The sequence below is a fragment of the Oreochromis niloticus genome, linkage group LG7 (assembly GCF_001858045.2).
Source record: "Oreochromis niloticus isolate F11D_XX linkage group LG7, O_niloticus_UMD_NMBU, whole genome shotgun sequence".
In the NCBI taxonomy this organism is placed as follows: Eukaryota; Metazoa; Chordata; class Actinopteri; order Cichliformes; family Cichlidae; genus Oreochromis; species Oreochromis niloticus.
The window spans coordinates 53852513-53872656 of record NC_031972.2 but is presented as its reverse complement, the minus strand read 5'-3'; the positions used below and the strand labels follow the sequence as shown (position 1 = coordinate 53872656).

At 38.3% G+C, this 20144-nt stretch overlaps 1 long non-coding RNA gene across 3 annotated transcripts in view; it reads left to right on the top strand.

Annotated features, from left to right (window-relative positions):
- Positions 1-6199, top strand: part of LOC102081862 (uncharacterized) — a 96826-nt gene extending 90627 nt beyond the window's left edge. For 2 of the 3 annotated variants that reach the window (XR_002062991.2, XR_003220698.1), the window contains one exon: positions 4920-6199. This is a non-coding gene — a long non-coding RNA (uncharacterized LOC102081862). The remainder of the gene's footprint in view (positions 1-4919) is intronic. The other variant, XR_003220697.1, reaches the window with a different exon arrangement.
- The last annotated feature ends 13945 nt before the right edge of the window (positions 6200-20144 follow it).

The window sequence follows — 20144 nt, the reverse complement described above, 5'->3', positions numbered from 1 at the left end:
TCTTACTAGAGTTTCTGATTATTAATAGTGCGATGTTACAGAAAAAAAAATAGGCGTTGGCAAGGATCATATGGAGAAAATATCTTTAAGCTATTTATTTACCTACAATGTCAAAAAGAAGGAATGGTATGTGGAACATACTTTTCCAATTTTCATTTAAAACTAATTATATATTCTTTAATTTAGCCATCCATTTAAATAATTTAAATATTTTACAATGTGTGTTTATTCTTTATTTTAATTTTGATAAAACACAAGTAATACCCGTAAGCTATTTTAATAGTAAACATGTGGGAGGGTGTAAATTAAAGAATTCATATATATAAATATATATAAGTGAATTGATTTCAGTTATCATAACCGCACAGTTGTGTTTTCAGACTGGTGAATTTGTGTATGTCTTCATGCCAGGAAGGGTGAACTTAGGTCATGAGCTTTGCCTTCTTGTTATTTAAATGTGACGTTGCTTTATTTTTGGACAATTTGTCTGTTTGAAATGAAATACAAAAAGAAACTGAAGAAATTGAAACTTTTTGACATTTTGAAAATAATAGATAGATAGATAGATAGATAGATAGATAGATAGATAGATAGATAGATAGATAGATAGATAGATAGATAGATAGAGTTTTGACTGGCTTTGTTTCTCTTTAGATCTCCTCAGGTCATCTGATTGTGTGGCAGAAGAAATGAGAGGGGCAGATAAGCCTCTTTTATGCTTCCAAGCCACTTAAAGAGCTGAAGCACCAGCTTCTGTTGCTACTCTGCGAGGGACGAAAACAAGTCATTTGTGTACAACAAAATGGCTTCTTTCTAAAATGTGTTCCCTCAAATCCTGAATATGCTATAAGAGTTACCACTGCTCAGATAAGCTATCTGAGCTTTAAAATATAAAACTCGCGTTTCACAGCACAATCACAGCACTTTCGTGAAACATTAACATTTAAAAATGATCCATTTCGGGTGTAACGTTACTATACTTGGTGCCTTTTAGTTTTTATCCCATACTTGATTTCAGTTTTATTTTGAGTTATCAGACTGTTTGTACTTTAGGGAAATAATCCTTTGTTATATTTGTATTTTTTTCTAAATTGTGAAAAGCAGAGGTTTTTTTTTTCTTGACTTGTAATATGGAAATGTCCTCAGTTCCTGCTATATGTCACAAGGGCATCTCTTCTCTGCCTCCTTAATAAGGTAGTTCTGCAGGCCTCTACTGTAATATATTTCACCAATAAAGCAATTCCAAAGCCAGGCTGGCCTTTTGACCACCACTGAGAATGTGGAAAGCAGCAGGCTGCCTTTGCTAACTAGGCTTACTCTCTAATATTAGATACCTGTCCCTTGGCTTTTCAGAGGGGGGCTTAGCAGTTGATATTTTCATTTGGTCCTGCCAAGATGCGACACCCCCGCTTTAATCTTGTGTTTGACGCTAAGCGCTCTGTTCATGAAAAGTCTCAGTGAACTTCAACCTTAGGGTGGTGCTGTCATACAAAAATGATGTGGTGGGGGAGTGAAGCTGGTTGGTCTATCCTTGACCTCTCCCATTGGCCTGCCAAAGTCTTTCCCCTGCCCTTCTTAATCAGGTGGGACCCTTCTCTTTTAGAGTAGAACATAGTATATTCTCTGCATCCAGCTGTGACTTTTATACTAACTGGCACCGATAAAGACATAGAGTATTATTTTTATTTTTTAAAAAGGCAACAGTTTTGTTTTTTAGCAGAAAAAAGCAAATTATCTGAGGTCCAAAAAAGAAATCTGTGGATTAGTGAATATATTAAAAATTACTCATAAAATTCAATATTAAAAATATCTCTTTAGTAGTTTATTTTATCACCAGTAATAGACTTGAAACATAGCTTATTAACAAGGATTACTAAATTCGGTGTTGTAGGCTTTAAAAAAAATCATTGATATGCATGATTAATGGTCTGAAATGAAAACTGAGATCACGCCTTTGTTGCTGGTAGCCACTTTTTAGCATTTTATCTAAGCTGGGGAACATCAGTACACATTTTAAGGTATTAAACATTGCTTGACAATATCAGAGGAAGGACCTGGGAAAAGTAGGGGTTGACTAATGAATTTCTTATGATGAGTAACTGCCCCTGCTTTCAGCTGCAGATATTGTGCACCGCTTCGTGTTAGCATTTATCGCGATGTTGAGGACAAACAAGCCACTTCTCTGCAATCGTTAAGGCGAGTTTCCCTACTGATTGATGTGTGGAATCAATTGCTCCCCATAGCATCCATGTCAGTCTATTACCACACTGCCTGGTAATGATAGGCTGTTCTCTACAAGATTATAGAGCACTGTCACAAAGCAACAAAGACTTGCTTCCCTGTGTCTGACCTGGTGTGCTATAATTGAGAATAGCTTTATTTTTACGCTGCAGGTAAACAGAAAAAGTACGTTTACGGAAGGATGTCTTTATTATATTTAAAATACAGGTGCTTTATGTTGTAATGCAATGAATTATTAATATGGACCGAACGACTGAATATAAAGTCTGTTTTTAGTGGTGTGAGCCTGAAAAAATGATGTATGCGGTCACATTTTTACCATCAAAATTGTGTTTGAAATGTGTTAAACTCTTCAAGAATAAAGTTTTTGTTTTCTTTTTTGCTGAGAGATTGTTGTTCAAGTTGTGTAAAAGAAATAAAATTTAAAAGAAGAGGCGGGGGGGCTGGGGGATCACATTAAAAACACATATCTGATCAGAATGCTAACGTATTCAAAGTCACCAAAACAACAGGTGTTTTCCCCCCAAAATGTCCCTCTGTGTAACTGTGCTTTTTTTTATCATGTGAATACACTGCAGCTCTGTGACTGCCAAGCTGACTGCCATCCAAAGCAGTAAGTGCCAGCAGCATTGCAACTCATTTAGTTTGTGGCCCAGGGATGCATCACACAGCCCTGATCCTGATTACACATGATCAAAGATGAGTTCTTCAACAATTTGATTATGTTTTTGAGCTTGACTAAAATCGACATCCAGTGTTCCTCAGAAATGACTAATTGAAAAGACTTTCGAGTGTTATATTGGTTTAATACAACAATTGCCATTTCCTTCAGGTTGACCTCAATCATTGCAGGAGGACTACAGTATGTGCTGCATTTAATTACCTACAGTGAATTTGATTATCAGAAAATATGGTGCATATCAAGTGATTTCTTCGGCTAAGTAATATTATTCTGTATAGTTAGAACTGGAAAAAGATGACATGAGAACTTCAGTCAAAACAAAAGGCAGAAGCTAATGAGACTGGTTAGTGATTCAAATTTATGGAAATTTTATTAATTACAGACACCTATCTTTTATCTGTACCATTTGGTGGTGAAGTAATTAAAACCAACAATGACAGTCCCAGCAGTGGAGAAAGCAAACAAGATCAAAGAAAGTGGAGCAGTCAGGAGAAAGTCCCGTATACCCTGGACTGGGCCTGGCCATGGGCAACGTGGCCTCATTAAAGTCAGACTATGTTGATCATCAATTAACCTGCTTTGTTGTGCTTCTGATTTGAAACTTGCATAACACCACTTTTCCTCGGGCTCTTCAGTGATTAAGGTTTGTGCATAATGTTGGCTGGAGGTGACCAAGATACATCACAAGTGTTGCCCCGTGTCATGGAGGGACAACTTTTGATTAGTTGATTGAAAAGGAAGACTGAATATTAATTGTCTTTGATGCATAATAATTAACACAACATTTAAATAGCCTTCATCTTCATCGCCATTATCTGCTGTTCCTGTTATTGAATTAAAGTAAATGGGAATTGGAAGAAAATCTAGAAAACTTGAGTGATTTCTTTTCTGCTGAAACATTTTTGCTACTCCAGTAAATTGATGTTTGATGAAATTTAGGACATTATTACAAATTGCGATTCTCATTACCTATATGAAGTGTTTTGAAAGAATTTAAACCTGCAAAAGTTACATTTATGAGAGTTGATTAAATTTTCTTTTTGAGTTTGAAGATGGACTCTTTCAGACCTCTAATGCTGTATGTTTAGCAAACCCTTAATTTGTTTGGTGTGTTTTAATTTAAAAAAAAGTATGCAAAAGTTAACCCATGATCATTTTCATAAGCATTTCCACATGCCAAGCTTTTATTTAAAGCTTTTTAAAGCTTCTCTTAAATGAGTTTTAGTACATCAAAAAAAAGAATGTTGAAAAAAATCAAATCTTAACTCAAAGCTGTTATACGCCATTTACATATAATTAATTCAGAGCAGCTACTAATCAAGATGTTTTAAGTTGGTTTAATTGACTCAAACTCTAAAGTGAAGATTAACTCAAACTCCTGGAATAGATCACAAAATCTCACCACTGACAAAAAAGCCAGGGGACCATGCTGTATGAACAACAAATGCATGGCCATCCTTAACTTTTATTATGTGCAGCGGAGGTCATATTTCAAATGAGAGATTAGCTGCTCATCACAATATTGGTGGATTATCAACTACCTGCAATGAAAGCAACCCCTGGCTGTGGGTCGATAAGAGTTTGACTGCATTTCGAATTAATTTTCTTGAGCTTAGAGAGCCGGGCTCCTATCTTGTTATTGATCACAGCGTTAATCCATAACCAAGCTCATCCTTTCCCCATGGAATGAGCAGGAAAATATAAAAAGATCACTGTGGGGGGGAACTCTTGACTCCTTTTAAAAACTGGAACAGCCTTAAGAGTTATTTAAGAATACGTTCTCTGATTATTTTTTCACCCGTCAGTTCGTCTTTTATTGATCTGCATGTGTTTATTGTTCTTTTTACAACGCTAAACACTTTTTGTACCAACATTTAGGCAGGTCTGTAGTCCTTTGGTGTTCCTTTTTGTGTTTATACATGACGATTGATTGATTTCCCCGACACCAGGAACACTTCACACCTCAGCTGTTTTCTCTGTTTGTCTTTTCCAACAGAGGGACCTCCACTGTGGATGAAATTTAGCCCCAACCTCTGACCTTTGGGGTTCAGCGTTTGTCTCCAGTCCAGTGACCACAAACAACTCCTGGATTGCTGTAAATGTCAGTGCAGCAGTGTCCCCGCCCTCTCCCCTGTGAACCACAGAGCTGCACTCAACCTGCACTAACAGGACACTTTCATGAGAGCTCCATTATCAGTTATGCTGCATTTGATAGCTCAGATTTCATGATGACCATTTCATAAATTAAACAGCAGTCATCAAACAAAGAGCTAATAATCATTTTTGTTTTGTTTTGTTTTTCAGATTCGGCTCTGCCAGTCTGGAATTTCATAGCTTAAGCAACTTGATGTATTGAAAATATGAATGACTTTCATCATTTAAACTTCTGTAAATGTAAGATTTTAGAGCAGTAAAATTAATGTGACCCATTTAGCACACAAAATAGCCTCCATCATCCATCATAAACCTCGGTTTTAATAGATTGTAATTCATGTTCCGAAGACGTCGCTTGTAATGCATCCCATTTTGAAGCACTTTGGCTTTCCCTTCCCCCACCCATAAACACACACTCTCCCTTTTTCTCCTCCCTGGGCCTCCTGAGGTTGGTGTCTCTGCGTTAGGACTCTATTGTTGCCTACTGCTGGATAATGCCCTTATTAATTGTACCTCTTTGTAAGGTGTCAGCTGTAGCCTCAGATTGAGATGGATGGATCTCTGGAGCCTGCTCCCTGGCCCTCCACAGACTCTCTATCTCTGCACAGCACACAGATGCAACAGTGAGTGCTGCCACACTATGACTAAAACCTGAGATAAAGCAGTCATTTTAATTATTGCACCAGAGGAAAAAAGAAAGAAAAGAAAAGAAAAGAAACATTTCCAAACTGAAAAGCCTGTTTTTTCACAAGGTGAGGTAGCATTTCATGCGTTTCAGGTATCTGTATCCATGGTAGTGATGAAATTTCTTTTTTTTTCATTATTGATTATTTTAGTGTGTTACAGAAATACTGGTTAATTAGGTGGATTGAAGCCTCTGCGAGATCAACAGCATTAACATCAAATCCGTTCCCTCTCATTAAAGGAAACAGAGTCAATTTAATTAATGCATATTAATCCCCTGTGATGCTCATTTTAGCTTTAAAAAAGTGTGGCAGAGTCTATGTTAGATTTGTCTATTTCTAAGGCTTGATCGTTTTCTGAATCAAAATGAGACCTCAGTTTGAAAGAAACTGAGGTCTCATTTTTTCTGAATTTGTAGATTTGTTTATGAAATAGTTATTGATGGGATAATCTGTCTTACAGGATTACCAATATTTTTGTTTTTGTTGCTTTTTTTGTTGCTTGTTAGTTGGTTTCTATAGATGGTAAAAAGGACAACAAATAATTTTTCATATATCTAAACCTTTGACCCCTACGCTGAGGAGATCTGGTGGCTCTGATATGCTGCTGGGGGCCTTTTGCAGGCATGATTTTGGTCCACTTGCCCCCGTAGAGAGGACGGTCACTGGAAATCAATACAAAGTTGTTCCGAGTGATCACCTTTACGCTGCGATGAAACATTTCTATCATGATGGGAGGGGTCTCTTCTAATGTAACAATGCACCCATCCATAGGGCATTAGGGGTCACTGAATGGTTTGATGAGTATGAAAATGATGTGACTCGTATGGCCTTCATAGTGACCACATCTCAACTTAACTGAACACCTATGGGAACAGCGAGTTAGAAATTTGTCTGCACCACCATCATCAAAAACAGCAAATGAAGGAATGTCCTTCGAATGAATAGTACTCATTCCTGGCTCGACGTTTTACAGAGACAGGTTCTTTCAGTATGCTTTAAAAATGATCAGCAACAACATAGATTTAGTCCACATCCGCATACTTGGTCACCAACAAAGAGTCCTGCACAAGTTTTAAGATATCCATTTTTCTTCTCCTGTATAACCTCGCAAGTGTTTAATTACTCTAGCTTCAATTTTATCCTTATGTTTACATTTCAAACACTCTTATTAAACTAGGCAGCTTCCTTTTCCTGCCACTGCTGGTACCTGTGATTTCCTGAGCAGGGCACACCACCCTTACACGTCATGTCAATAGTGCTTTTTGTTATCTCGTCATTTTTTTTTTCAGTGTTCAAACTTTACCAGAGGAATTTATCTTTTTTATCTAGAGTTGGAAAATGCTTTTTTTTGTCGTTGTTTTGCTTTTTATTGTCAATGCTTTTTTCCAGATATTTGAAGCGATAAAAGAACATTTTTGTAAAAAAGAAGAAAAAAAAAGAAAAGGAATGTATGTATCTTTTCGTGTCCTTCTTGATTACCAGTTTCCTTGACTCACTGCAATTCATTTAAAGCTGTTTGCCCACAGTTCTGCTCAGAAACAATGCTGCAGCGGTGCAGGCAGGAGACTGAAGTAGGAGAGAGGAAAAGAAAAAAAAAACAGACCAGAAAATGGAGATCCATTCCCTTCAGATCCCATTTAGAGAGGCCCTGCACATTTTTAAAGTGTCAATTGTTTTTGTCTCTTGAAGTGTAGATGGAATGTTTGAATTCCAGTATTAACTGTAGTGCCTGCTGAGTTAAATTATGGTCCCTGGGCTGTGGGTTGGGAGTAATCAATAAGAATACACGAGGCAGTGTGTAATGTGTCTGCTCCTAGCAGCAGGGACACTGTCCCCCTTACCCTGTCCCCCAGCAGGTTAGATAAATATGATACTGAAACAGGGCACACTGGATTATATGATATCAATGTAGAATCAGGGAAGTGCTATTACACTCCCCTAGCCCACTGTGAGTACTATTGACAAGGTTGGCTTTGAACACAGTAGTGTATTGGACTCTCTCTCTCTCCGTTTCCTCTCTTTTTTCCTCTCTCTCTCTCCCTCCCACTCTCTTTCGGTCTGTATCTCTGCATAATGTGAAGAACCCCAGGAGGAGAGGGATCTATATTTCACTTAGCTTTGATTAAAATGGCTATTTTATGCTTGCGCCTTGAAGTTGTGTTCATTGCTCCCTCAAGTTAATCTGTGAAGAGCTGGCTGTGATCATAATTTCTGAATTTCCAAAAGTGTTTATTCCGTGCGTAAAGACCAAACATTATAACGTACAATCAATGCACAATGGATTTGATTTGAAGCGCTCCATGACAGAACCCCCCAAAACATTTCCCTATTGATAAGTGAATCTGTATTTCTTTCTCATGTTGACCCCATTAAATGTCCAGCCAATTAAGCCATGTGCAGATGCTGTCGCCTGCTTACTAGTTGCTCATACAGTAACCTCATATCACTGCTCACTCCGATTATTGATTTACTCTCTCTTTTGAGTGGTGAAAGATCAAACCTGGCATGTCTAAAAGGCCATTATCAGTGTCCACTTCAGATAAAATGCTCCAACCTGATACAGCCCCTTTTCGCAGGTCGCAACCTATTTGCCCTGTCCGACCACCTCCACCCGCCTCCCCGCCCTCAGCATCATTATCATTCTTGTGTTAAATGACTTACAGGTCAAGAAAACCATGCAGTATTGATGTGTCACGTGTGAATAATCCATGTCGCTTCAAGACGCCACCTGCAAAATCTCCTGGTTCATCAGGTAGCTTTAGGAAGAAAGGTAAATAACAAATGTTTACAGGACAGTTTAATGCAGCCAGTTAAATTTAATATGCAGGAGATGTAGCTGAAATTTTTTTTGCACTGGGCAATTTTGGAAAACATGTCAGCTCTTGAATATCCCTTCCCAGAGCATTATTTCTAAAGGGGAAGAAAGCCTTTGATTCTACACAGAGCAATTCAAGTAAAGGTTCATAGCAGCCCTCATCCTTCTTTTGTACTCTTCATTTAGACCCCATTAAAACCCCAACAAGTGCGCCTGGGTCTTTATTTATTGCACTGCTCCACTTTCCAAAGTGCATTTTGCATTCTAAGAGGAGTCTAGATATTAAAGCATTTTTAGGCCAGGTAGCTGTGACACCGCGGTTGCTTTCACACAAAAGATTTGGCAGAAGCTAATTTGCATATAAGGTCAGAGTCAAGCTCCTGATGGAAGTTGTGCAGCATCCCTGTCTCTTAGCAACACTCTTTCTCTCTTCGTGTCTGTGTTGAATTGACTGCTCCCTGGCACTCATCTTTCACCAAGGAAATTCATAATGAAATGCCACCCGACAACCTGCATCCATCTCTAACACCGACACTCTTCACTTCTCTCTTGGGTTGCAATACTTTTACACTGAAATTAATAAATCGCCACATTGTTTAATGACAAGGCGGAGGAGAATGTCAGTGCTATTGTCAGTGTGCACTCAGATTTTCAGCAACTTTTGTTTTATGGGGGGGATAAACATGTTTATTAAGAATCGTGCCAAGATTAGTGGCAAATTAGCAGGTAATTGGAGACACCTGCAAAACAAAGGGGAGGCTGGAGAGGTGGTAGCGTGGAGAGTGTTAAAGGAAGAGCTTCTGGGCTGGCCTCCACCAATTTATTGGTGGGGGAGGCATTTAAAAAGAGGGGATTTGGTATGTTGAGAAAATGACTTTTGTCTTCTTCCATGGTGACAGAATCCAGATTCTGCCAAGAGATGTTAATAGAGGGTCAAATTTTGGACAATAGTATCCGTCATTGCTTTCACAACTGCCTCCATCCTCCAAGCTGAACGCTTTCTCCGCTTAAAAGAAGAGGTGTGCTCCAATTACTGTTTTTGGCAAAGGCAGCCAGCCATAAACTATACTATAATTACCGCTCTGATGATGATTTCTATCATCTTGGCCACCTTGGTCACACGTGGTCTTGGCCCAGCACATTTAAACTTTCTGTGAAAGGTCGGATCCATACACATTTATCTCTCACTCCTTCACATCTTCCCGCGTCCCTTTTTTTTTGTCACTCAGATCTTCTTCTTGTTCCACCTCCTGCTCGTCAACAACATCCAAGTCATGACAGGTGCTGGGCGGACATTAAACCTGCTGTTTTCTGCTTCCAAGTACGCCGCGTTTCAAAACTCGTTTCCAGACAGAATCTGGCTCCGTTTAAGAACCGCGTGAGGATTTAAAAAATATATAAAGAAATGAATAATCTCCGTGCGCTGGGAATTATTTCATTATTATTTGTTCTTTTATTTTATTTCAAATGAAAAATTAAAACAAAATATAAAAAAGTAGGGCAATTATTATTTATCATCATTCTTCTTCTTATCATTATTATTATTATTAGTAGTAGTAATAGTAGTAGTATTTAATTCGATCCAGGCTGTACATTTCTAAACGCGAAGAGGGAATAAATGAGAGATTATTCATTAACATCGCGGTGATGCACCTGCGTAAAATGTTTATGTGCGCACGCTCGTCACAGCTTTAAATGGTGACGCATCCAAAAGTTAAATGACCAGGGAGGTAACTACTGAGAGCCTGATGAGGGATTGTTTAAACGATAGAAATTAATGCTGCTTTGTCTACAAGTATCTAGTCTTTCAGTGTCTTTTTATATATTTAGATTATTGTCATCACACAATGAAAAATCAACAGAATGCGCTTTTGAAAGTTTTTTTTCTTCCACTATTTTAACGGATTTTTTTTTTATCCATTTGGAGTGCCGGTCCCAAAACTCACGGGACACGGTTCTTTTACCAGCCCTGTGTAACATCATAGGCTCGGTGCTTTGACGCTCTCTGTAGCCGACAACATCAGCATCCCAAGTGAACAAGCGGGGCTCTCCTCTCTGTCGCCCCTTCATTCCCCACTCTGCTGTTTTCCGCTGCCAGAGGTCGTGCTGCTCTGTCGTGCGGCTTTAGTGACTTCAGCATAACCAAACGACTAATTGTCACCCTTTAATTGCGATTCACTTTGCCCCCTCTGGCTTTTGCAATGCCGTGTAAAATTGTACCAGCATAAAGTGATGTAAATAACAAACCTTTTTCTGAAGCTTATCGACTGACGCGCATGTAAGTGTGTGTGTCCGTGTGTGTGTGTTTGAAAGAGAGAGAGAGAGACAGAGGGGAAAACACCTGCTCTATCTGTCCATCTCGGGATCATGAACACACCAAGTAGGTCTAATTTCTGGGACATTCAGCTGGGATATGTCTCAATTGGGACTGAGATCAGAGGCTGTGATTGTCCATTGGTTTAGATTGGGTTGCTCAGTGCAATTCTGGGAACTTTTATTGCAATCTACAGATTGCAATGATGGAGAGCCCTCGTTGTGGCAGCACTGATTACATCAGCCAGTCTCTGTGTCTACCTTTCATCTCAGGTATTTATTCGTTCTGTACGATCCCTAAATAGCTGCAGCTTCTATATGTATTTGTCATTGTCCATACAGGGACGCCTTCTCCATAACTGCCGTTAAGATTAACACCATGCCAGCTTCATTTCATCCATTTATTCTTTCATTTGCTGATCTCAGTGCTTGATTAGGACTCAGATGAAGTTGGCGTTAAGATACAGATGAGTTTATTAGATGTGCCTTAAAAACATAGTTATTCTTTGAGCTGTACTGTAATGAGCCATGTACTTTTTTGTTGTTGTTTTTCAGAGTGGAGTTAAGCAAATGCGTCTGTGAAAAGTTACTTCAGTTGTGGAAGAAGTAGCCTATTCACTGAAAACAAGTACAAATACTGAACTGTAAAAATAAATAAATAATTGAATAAAAGTCTGATAAAATGTTTTATTACTGTATACACTGTCATTATAATATTGTTGCAGCTACAATGTTTTATTATATTATGCATGGATAATATTCAAATCTATAAAATCTATAAATATTATCTAAATCTATAAATCAACGAAGATAAAATAAGTGTAATATTAATAATAACATACTATAAGTAGCAATAATAAGTTTAAGGTATCATGCAATAAATGCTTTCTATAAGAAGAGGGTGAAAGCATTAATATCTAAATGTTCATGAAGTTACTGTTACCAAACAATATATTTACACTGGAATAGATTGACACTAAAGTTGCCTTTTGGTATTCAAATTAGCCATTATATATAAATAAATAAATAATGTCAGATCCATGTTAATTCTTTAATAATAATGGTAATAATGGGATTATGTTTCTTATAAATTTTAAGTCATTTAGAGTGAAATTTGAAAATACAGGCTGTATATGCTGACTAGTTGAACCTGTAAAAATGCAATATTGCTATATCAAATCCTAATCTTTAGCTATTAATTGCCAATTAAAAATAAGCTGCACTGTAGCGTCCAAATACAGTACTCAAATGCAGCAACTGAGTAAATGCACTGTGTTACTTTATACCTCTACAGCTGACAATAAAACCTCACTCATCTCTCTGCAGGCTGTGATCATTATCAGCATGCGATTTCCAGCATGTTCTTATGAGCACCAGTTCTGTGACATATGGAGATGCTTCCTCCCACAGCCACACCTGACTGTCTGCACAGATGATATCACACAGCTAACTGCCACAAGATTCCCAAAAGGCCCTCCTTTACAGTGAAACATGTCATCTGACCATGTCACCCGGCTAAACCCAAATATTGTGCATTGTTGGTAAAGAGAGGTCAGGCAACTTGCAAGTCGGTTATTTCAGGCTGTGTGCTCTAATTAAGTATTCATGAAACAGCAGTGGGAGGAAAGTATAGGTTTACACGACAGTGGTGGTTGTCGACTACACCACCACCACCACCACCCCCTGGCAGATAGGCCATCATTCCTAGTGTACTTCCAGCAATGATATCAAAAAGGTTTTTTTTTTTTTTTTGGTCAAGCCAAAGAGAGGTCACTCTAATAATACCCAAGGTCAGTGGTGGGAGCCAGCGAGTCTCCCAGTCATTATTCATTTGTTCACAGAGTTAATGACAGTTGCAGGGGGAATTTAGAGCCAGTAGCCATGTGATGTCACCAACACATGCCAAGGGATTAGGAGGGCAGGCAGGGGACAAGAAGTGAGGATTATACAGAAAAGACAACAACCTTTACTGCTACAGCACCCAACTCTACATGTTTACTGCTGGAGTTATGACAAGTGATATCACTAAATGAGATAACGCTAGCATATAAAACAAAGCGAGCAAAAAAGAAAGAAGGAGAGAAACGATGGCTTTAACGTGCACCTTTGGACGTTTTCTTTTTTCTTCATGGAAATATCTGATATGTTTAATGACCTCAGTTTGATAAGGGAACATGTTTTTAAACCAAACGCCATCATTCATTTACAGCCTTTCGGTAAATGACAAAATATTGTGAACGTTTCCGTGGTGGGAGGTGATGTCAGTTTCTCTCATTTATGTCCCCTTTAAAAAAAATTTACAGTATTTTATAGTCACCAGATTATTTGCTGTGTGATAGTTAAGCGCAGTAACAACACTGGCGTAAAACTGGAGCCTGTGGCTATCGCACAGAGAGAATGAACAATGAACACACCTTATTCAGTCATTGGGCAGGCAGCACACAGTGAACAATGAACCCCTCCCTTCTGTCTAGCACCATGTCTGATAATGACCACATCCAGCAACACTGATAGCGCTCTTCTATTATGACCTACATGAGCATAAATATAGCTCAGATAAAAACATTTCAGGAGGAATATTGAGAATATTATCAGCTGTGAATGTTCAGCAACAGACACTGTGTTTTTCATGTTTTTTTGTTTCCATTGTGTTAAGTGAAAGGTGAAAAAATATGGACTATGGATTGCTCATGCACCTGCTGTTCTCCTAATACATGAAGTACAAAGATGTAGTTTTGCTGCTTAGCCTAAAAGGCACAGTTATTTTGTTTTGCCAAAACTACAAGTGTTATCATCTTCTTTTCGCCGGATAGTTAGTGAGGAAATCATATGAATTTTGACTTTTCTTTTCTTTTCTTTGTCCCCCCCCCCCCCCCCCCATTTTGGCCTTTGTCTTAGCACCCAACATGCAGATACAGTAGATTCCCTGTTTGAGCATAAGGTCAGAGAATAAATATGAACTGCGTTTTGCATTACTTTCAGATGAGTGAAGCTGTCAGACCAATAATATGAGCTTTCAGTCCTACTTTCTGCCACTTATCCCCCATTCTAGGACCAAGGGGTCATGTGAAAATTGAAAGTGACAGTCAAACCAGCATGTTGAACAGGCTGATTGGACTAAGCTGTCATGGCCCAGATCAGAGCTCTTTAACACCAGGCCAATCAGAGGTCTTTCAGTCAAAACCGCCGGATCCCGATTCAGGACAGCCTTTAAAGAAAGAGAAAAAGCAGTACCAGTATGCCAACTGTTCAAGGGAAAAATCACATTGAAGAATTGGTAAGTGTTTGTTTAGTTTAAAAAAAAAAAAGAAAGTAAGAAAACTATCTCTGGGGAAAAATCAAACTTCAGAGTTCACTGAAAGGCTTTTCTGTCAGGCGCCAGGACTCTGCTCTCATTTCCACTTTCAGCCCACTTTCAGGGGGCTTTTCCTATGGTCGCCTGAATGAAAATGTTTGTTTGCAAATGATTTAATGAGCACACAACGCTGTCACATGAAAGATTTTTTTTTTTCACTTCATCGTAAGCATCCCCCCGTCAATTTATATTTTGTTCCATATGCAGCATTGCATGAAGCTCCGTCGAAACCAATCAGCTCACCGTCATCCATTCAGATGATAATAAATCACGTCATTATCACATTTACTTGGGTCCATCTTTGAAACGGAGGGAAAAAGAAATATTTTTGTCAGGTGGAAGAATAACTTATGATCCTTTTATGTCCTGCTGAGAACCCTTGAAAATAATAATACACCACAGCAGAAGCACATACAACTGAAAGGCGCAGAGTGTTATAAATCTGATGGGATTTGCATATTTTGCCTTCCTCAAGGAGCAGGGAAAAGAAATCACATGGCATATTTAAAAAAAAAACAAGTGGTTAGAAAACACAGTCAGGAGTTAGGGTTCACGTTAAGACAGACATGTTCCTCCAGAACTCACTTGTGATTGAAAATGTGAGGACTTCAAGGGAAAAGCTTCTTCAAGAACAGTTTTTTAAACTCTTCTGTCTGAAAGACTCAAAGTCAAGAAGATTATTAATCAAATAATCAGTCATAATGTGCTTACTTGAACTTTGTTCCCTTTCTCTGTCACCATAGCAGTTTCCCTCTGGTTCATTTCTCTTTTGTTTCATCTTTAAACAGATTTACTTTATACTGTGTCAAAAAAGGGGAGAAAAAAGCTTTACCAGCCTCAAAATACACTTAAAACTTGGCTGTCAAATAATGTTAGTCCTTGCTTAGGGAGCAGTGTCATACAATGTAAGAATCAAAGTGCTAAATCTCGTCTTCTTCGCTATGTGAGGAGTTTAAACATCAGGCTGGTGGGTTTGTCACATGTTTAAAGAACAAGTTGGCATATTTGTCAGATTTCTGATGCTAGTATTAAGCAGGATATTAGTGTTGTATCATATAGAGGAAGAAGGCAGAAACTTTAAAAAGATATAAATCCAAATATAGTAGTTTAGAGATCTTTTAAAATCTTGTCACTAAACAAAACTCTCTAAAAGGTCAACAGCTTTTAACGAGGCTTTGTGTCAAAAGTTCTGTTGTAAATAAAAACTTTGCCCTTATTTAAGAACATTGCTCTGTGCAGGAGTCTGAGGTGAAAGGAAAATTCACACTGTTGGATTTTGTAGTGAGAGTAGTGATTGGCTGAAATAGCTTGACTCAACACTTTGGCAAAATTTACTACAACTGCCTACTGGGGGTTTGCTTTGGAGCACACTCTGCTCTGATGCAGAGCACGCTCGCTTTGTGTGCATATGTGTGTGTGTGTGTAAGTGTGTGTTTGTCTAAGAGAGACAGAGAGAGATAAATGCTGCTTAAAAGTAGGTTAAAAGTCATAATCAATAACCTTTATGACATATTTTCTTTTAAATTTTATTTGCAACCCGGACCTCAAAGTCCTGAAATTAAATTGTGTGTATTCAGTTACATTTTCTTGGCTTCACAGTTGTTGAGACACTGCTGCACCTCCACTCTATTAGCAAACACATGGGGAATAACGATTCTCTGTTGTTGTTTTTATGACTTCTTAATACCATAAAAACTCACCTTCTTTCCTTAAGAGCTTAACTTCATCTCTTCAGAATATGTTTTGTGTCTGTGGAATCCTCTGAACTCTTGTAGGAAAAAAAAAAGTTTGATCATTCAAGAAAAGACCTAAAATTAGTAAGTGATCACCACAAAATATCAGCCAGGAAAGAGCAAGAAAGGTTCCTGCTTGGCTCAGGATTTAGAAAAGTTGCTCAAAAAGCACAACAAAGTAACAGTAAATATGGCGAATTATATCCTTGAAATAATGAATAATGTGTGAAACAATCTCAGTGTAATTTATTTGGTTTCTTGTTCCTGAACAGTGCCAAAAAGATTCTACATTGAAAAAGGGGGGTGCTCCACATTTTAACTATAAAGGTTCTCAAGCAGCAACAAACTGAATATGTGAGTGAATCATAAAACACTTCAGAGTTCAGAGTTGTTTTCCGTCACTCCTTCTTTGTCGACACACACACAGCAAATTAGAGGAGTGTGTAGAGCACGTTTTGTACATTACATTTCCTTTGCACACACACACACACACACACACACGCACGCCCACAGACATTAAAGACACTGTTGCTTTAACTGAGTAATACATGTTTTAATGTCAGAACAAAAAAAAGAAAGGAAAAAAAACATGGGTTCTCCTCTTCTCTCTAAAGGATCAGGTAAAAGACTTGTCTCCTGCCTTCCAAAAGCACTCGTCCGGTGTCCATCCCAACATCAGAATTCTCCAACCCATGTTCTCCCTTTTTTTTCTGATTCCACTGATCTGAGCTTGAAATGCGAAGACAGCAAAGTACTAAGCCTTCAAACGTGTGATTTTTTCAAAAGATCTCTAGAAGCAATCTCTGCCTGACTGACCCCTGACAGCTGCAGATCTCTTTATTTCTCTCTCTGCTGGCACTTCATTTGGTAGAAAAGCTCTCAGATTCACACCTCTGTCAGGCAGCACAAGTGTTTATTATGTGCATACACACAGAATATCCCGTATACTGCACACCTCAAAGACATGCAGTCTGCAGTCTTTTAATAAACAGGCTGAAAATTAGACAAAAAAACCATATACATGTAAATATTGCATCCATTTTTTAAATTTTATTTTATTTCATTCTGCTTTTTTACATATTTATTGGAAATAATCTAAAAAAAAAAAAGTGAATAAGTGTTGCCATGATTTGTGTTCATAGAAACATAGGTTGTATTTAGATATTTTTTAGACCCCTGGTGTGAAGAAAACCGGTGTGATGAACAATATAACAATGAACCTGCTCTTCAGAGCAGACACATTCTGCAAAGGGTTTGACTTTCTCCTCCTGTCTGCCTTTTCTTTATTCTTTCTTTTAAAGTCATTTTAAAAGTCAAAAGCAAAAGATTTCACACATTAAAAAAATTCCAGAGCTTCACAAAAAACAGAACAGTGGATTCAAAAAGATACAAAAGGCAAAAAAAGGAAAAAGAGATGAATGTGGAAAAAACACATACTGTAAGTGGCAGTTACATTTAAATACAGTCTTTTATTTTGCTAGATTATAAATATCCATACCAAAACAAAATTACCTGAACAATAGCATGTGTTCTTATGTGCACTTGTCTTGGTTTTATTATGGCAGCTTTTCCACCGTCACTCGGAGTGTAGGGTTTGCTGGTGTCTCCCTCTCTGGAAATGAGACTGCAGGCTCTATCATTAGATCGGATAGCAAGTCTTTATGCAAAGTGTTTTGCATAATTACATACCAAAGCCAGAATAGCCACCCTCAAATTTTATGGGTCACAAAGCATCAACAATTCCCGCATTATTGTCCACCAAAGTCCAGCCCCAGCAATGACAAGGGACGAAGGAAGAAGAAGAAGAAGAAGAGAGTGAGAGTAAAAGAAAGAAACTGCGTAATCTAAGCTTGGGAGATTGAATTTTCCTTCCAATAAAAAGTAAGAAAGATTATTCCCAAACTGACACCTTGTTTACATATAGTTGTATAGTTCAGAGGACTGGCCAAAGCTTCAGGGAGCTTGATGACTGAGTCCACAACGTCAGCATCACGAAATGGCTCAATTTAGGTCGTTCAGTTATCGCCTTACCTACATTCAGATGCAAAAGCGAACTTTTTAAAACAATTTAAAGAAGTAGAAAGTGTGATTTTTTTTTGTTAATTGTATCTATTTTTTCGCAGATACACAAGTAAATTACACGTGTGCGTACGTACAATGCAGTGGCTTTAGTAATGATAACTAATACTGTTATTCATTACTGAGACGACTTGAGGCTGCGGGGGGCGTTTGTTTCACTATCTTTTATTTCAGTGTGTTGACGCTGGAGTTTAACGTTTTTAGGTCAGTGTTTCAATTCATAATTTTAAAATAAAATCAGCTAAAAGACAAAATTTCATAAAATCGATTTAGTTCAGTTCCCACCGCTCTTTGAAGTGCAGAGGAGTAAAAACTGAAAACAAATAAATCATTAAATAAATAAATAAAGAGCTGAAGGAAGCTTAAGCGAAAATTTATCTGTTTTCAGTCATTCAAACAGAGAGAATACAACCGGATGAGAAATGATATCGAATGAACTATCACATGGTGTTATTTTACAGTTTGTTATATCAGGAACGCCGCTCGTTCACAGGCCGCTGGAAGCACCCCCGATCCAACAAACAAACAGAATCGCAATAAAAAATCATAATCAATATTTTACCATAAATTGTAATAATAATTACGAAGAAAATGAACAACAGAGAGAGATACAAGAGACTAGTGCCAGCAGGCCCAGAGCGCTTTTAAGTTCAAATTGAAAAAGGTTAAAAATAAATAAATAAATAAAATAAAATAAAAAATCCAGAGTGTAGAAAAAAATAAGGTCATATATCGATTATATTATTATGTTATAAATTCTTTTCAGTGCTCATCAAATGTGTTCTGGGCACTTAAAGCAGATTTATTTGAAATGTAACACAATGTTCGATAAACGGGACACAAAAAGCATAACACAGATCAGATTTCAACATAAAGCAGTTGTCAAAAAAATAAACACAAAATATCGAAACTGCACCGATCATCGCGAATTTGGAGCCTGCGGGGAAGAGGCGTAATGAGCTTATAGCGCAACACTATGTGAAACCTGATCTTCACTGTTTCTTTGACAAACAGTATGTGGCAGGGTTTGTTACCCACCATGCTTTCTATACAAAACACGGCCTTCTTTTTTTTCGTAATTAGACATTTAGTTAATAAGAAGCATTTTTTTTCTTCAGAAATGTGCATACATTTAAGCATAAATATGAACAAAACATCTGGAATTCCATGCTTAACCCGTCCGACTGGAGTCTGTCGATTATTTAGCCTTTAATATCTGTATTTAGTTTCATTCGGCGTATTTTGCAGGGAAATCAAAGGTGGCCAGGTAGACATGGAGCATTTCACAGGCACAGAGAGAACTGGAGCGCAGCTGATGCTAAACATGCAGAATAGCGCCATCTCGCTGTTGCAGGCAGATACTCCTTCACATTTCCCCCCCTTTCCGCGGAGACCCTCGGTGAAGATTTGTCCCCTCATAAGGTTGACCGATTTCTGTGTGCATAGCCAGCTATGACAACAGCCTGCATGCTGCTGTCTTTTGGCGGCCACCAGTTATACTGTTATCGCTGTTCATTAGTGCAGGGGGTCCCGGAGCGCGTCCCGGGACCAGCGGGGGTCACCGAAGGAGGGGGTGAAGTCGTCCTCAGCAATCTGAGAAGTGCTGTCATTTCACTGTAATCTAATTCAACAAAAAATGATCACAGTCCGACATATACACTGGTTCCCAAACTGGGGTCCCGTGAGCTATACTGGTTCGCTGAGGGAGATAAAATGGGGTCCTCGGAAATCAGAGAAATAATTTAATTTCTCTCGTGAGTCACGTTCAGCTTCTAGTTGCACATTTACAGGATGTATGTATACATCCTGCGTGGATGTTGATCCTGGATTTCAGCTTCCCTGCTGCTATCTGCTAGTCTACAGCACATGGAGACTGTGTTAAAAAAAAAAAAAATCCTATCAAGCCTCAGAAAATGTCAGACGTGGGTCCCCGTGACAACATCTTATCAAGCGGGGATCCGGGGGCTGTAAGTCGTAACTGCGTCGGGTGTTCTTGACACGAAAAGGTGTGGGAGCCCATGAATTGGTAGCGAAAGAGCCCGAATATTGTGGCAAGAGAAGACTTGTTCACACACGCACAGTGTTT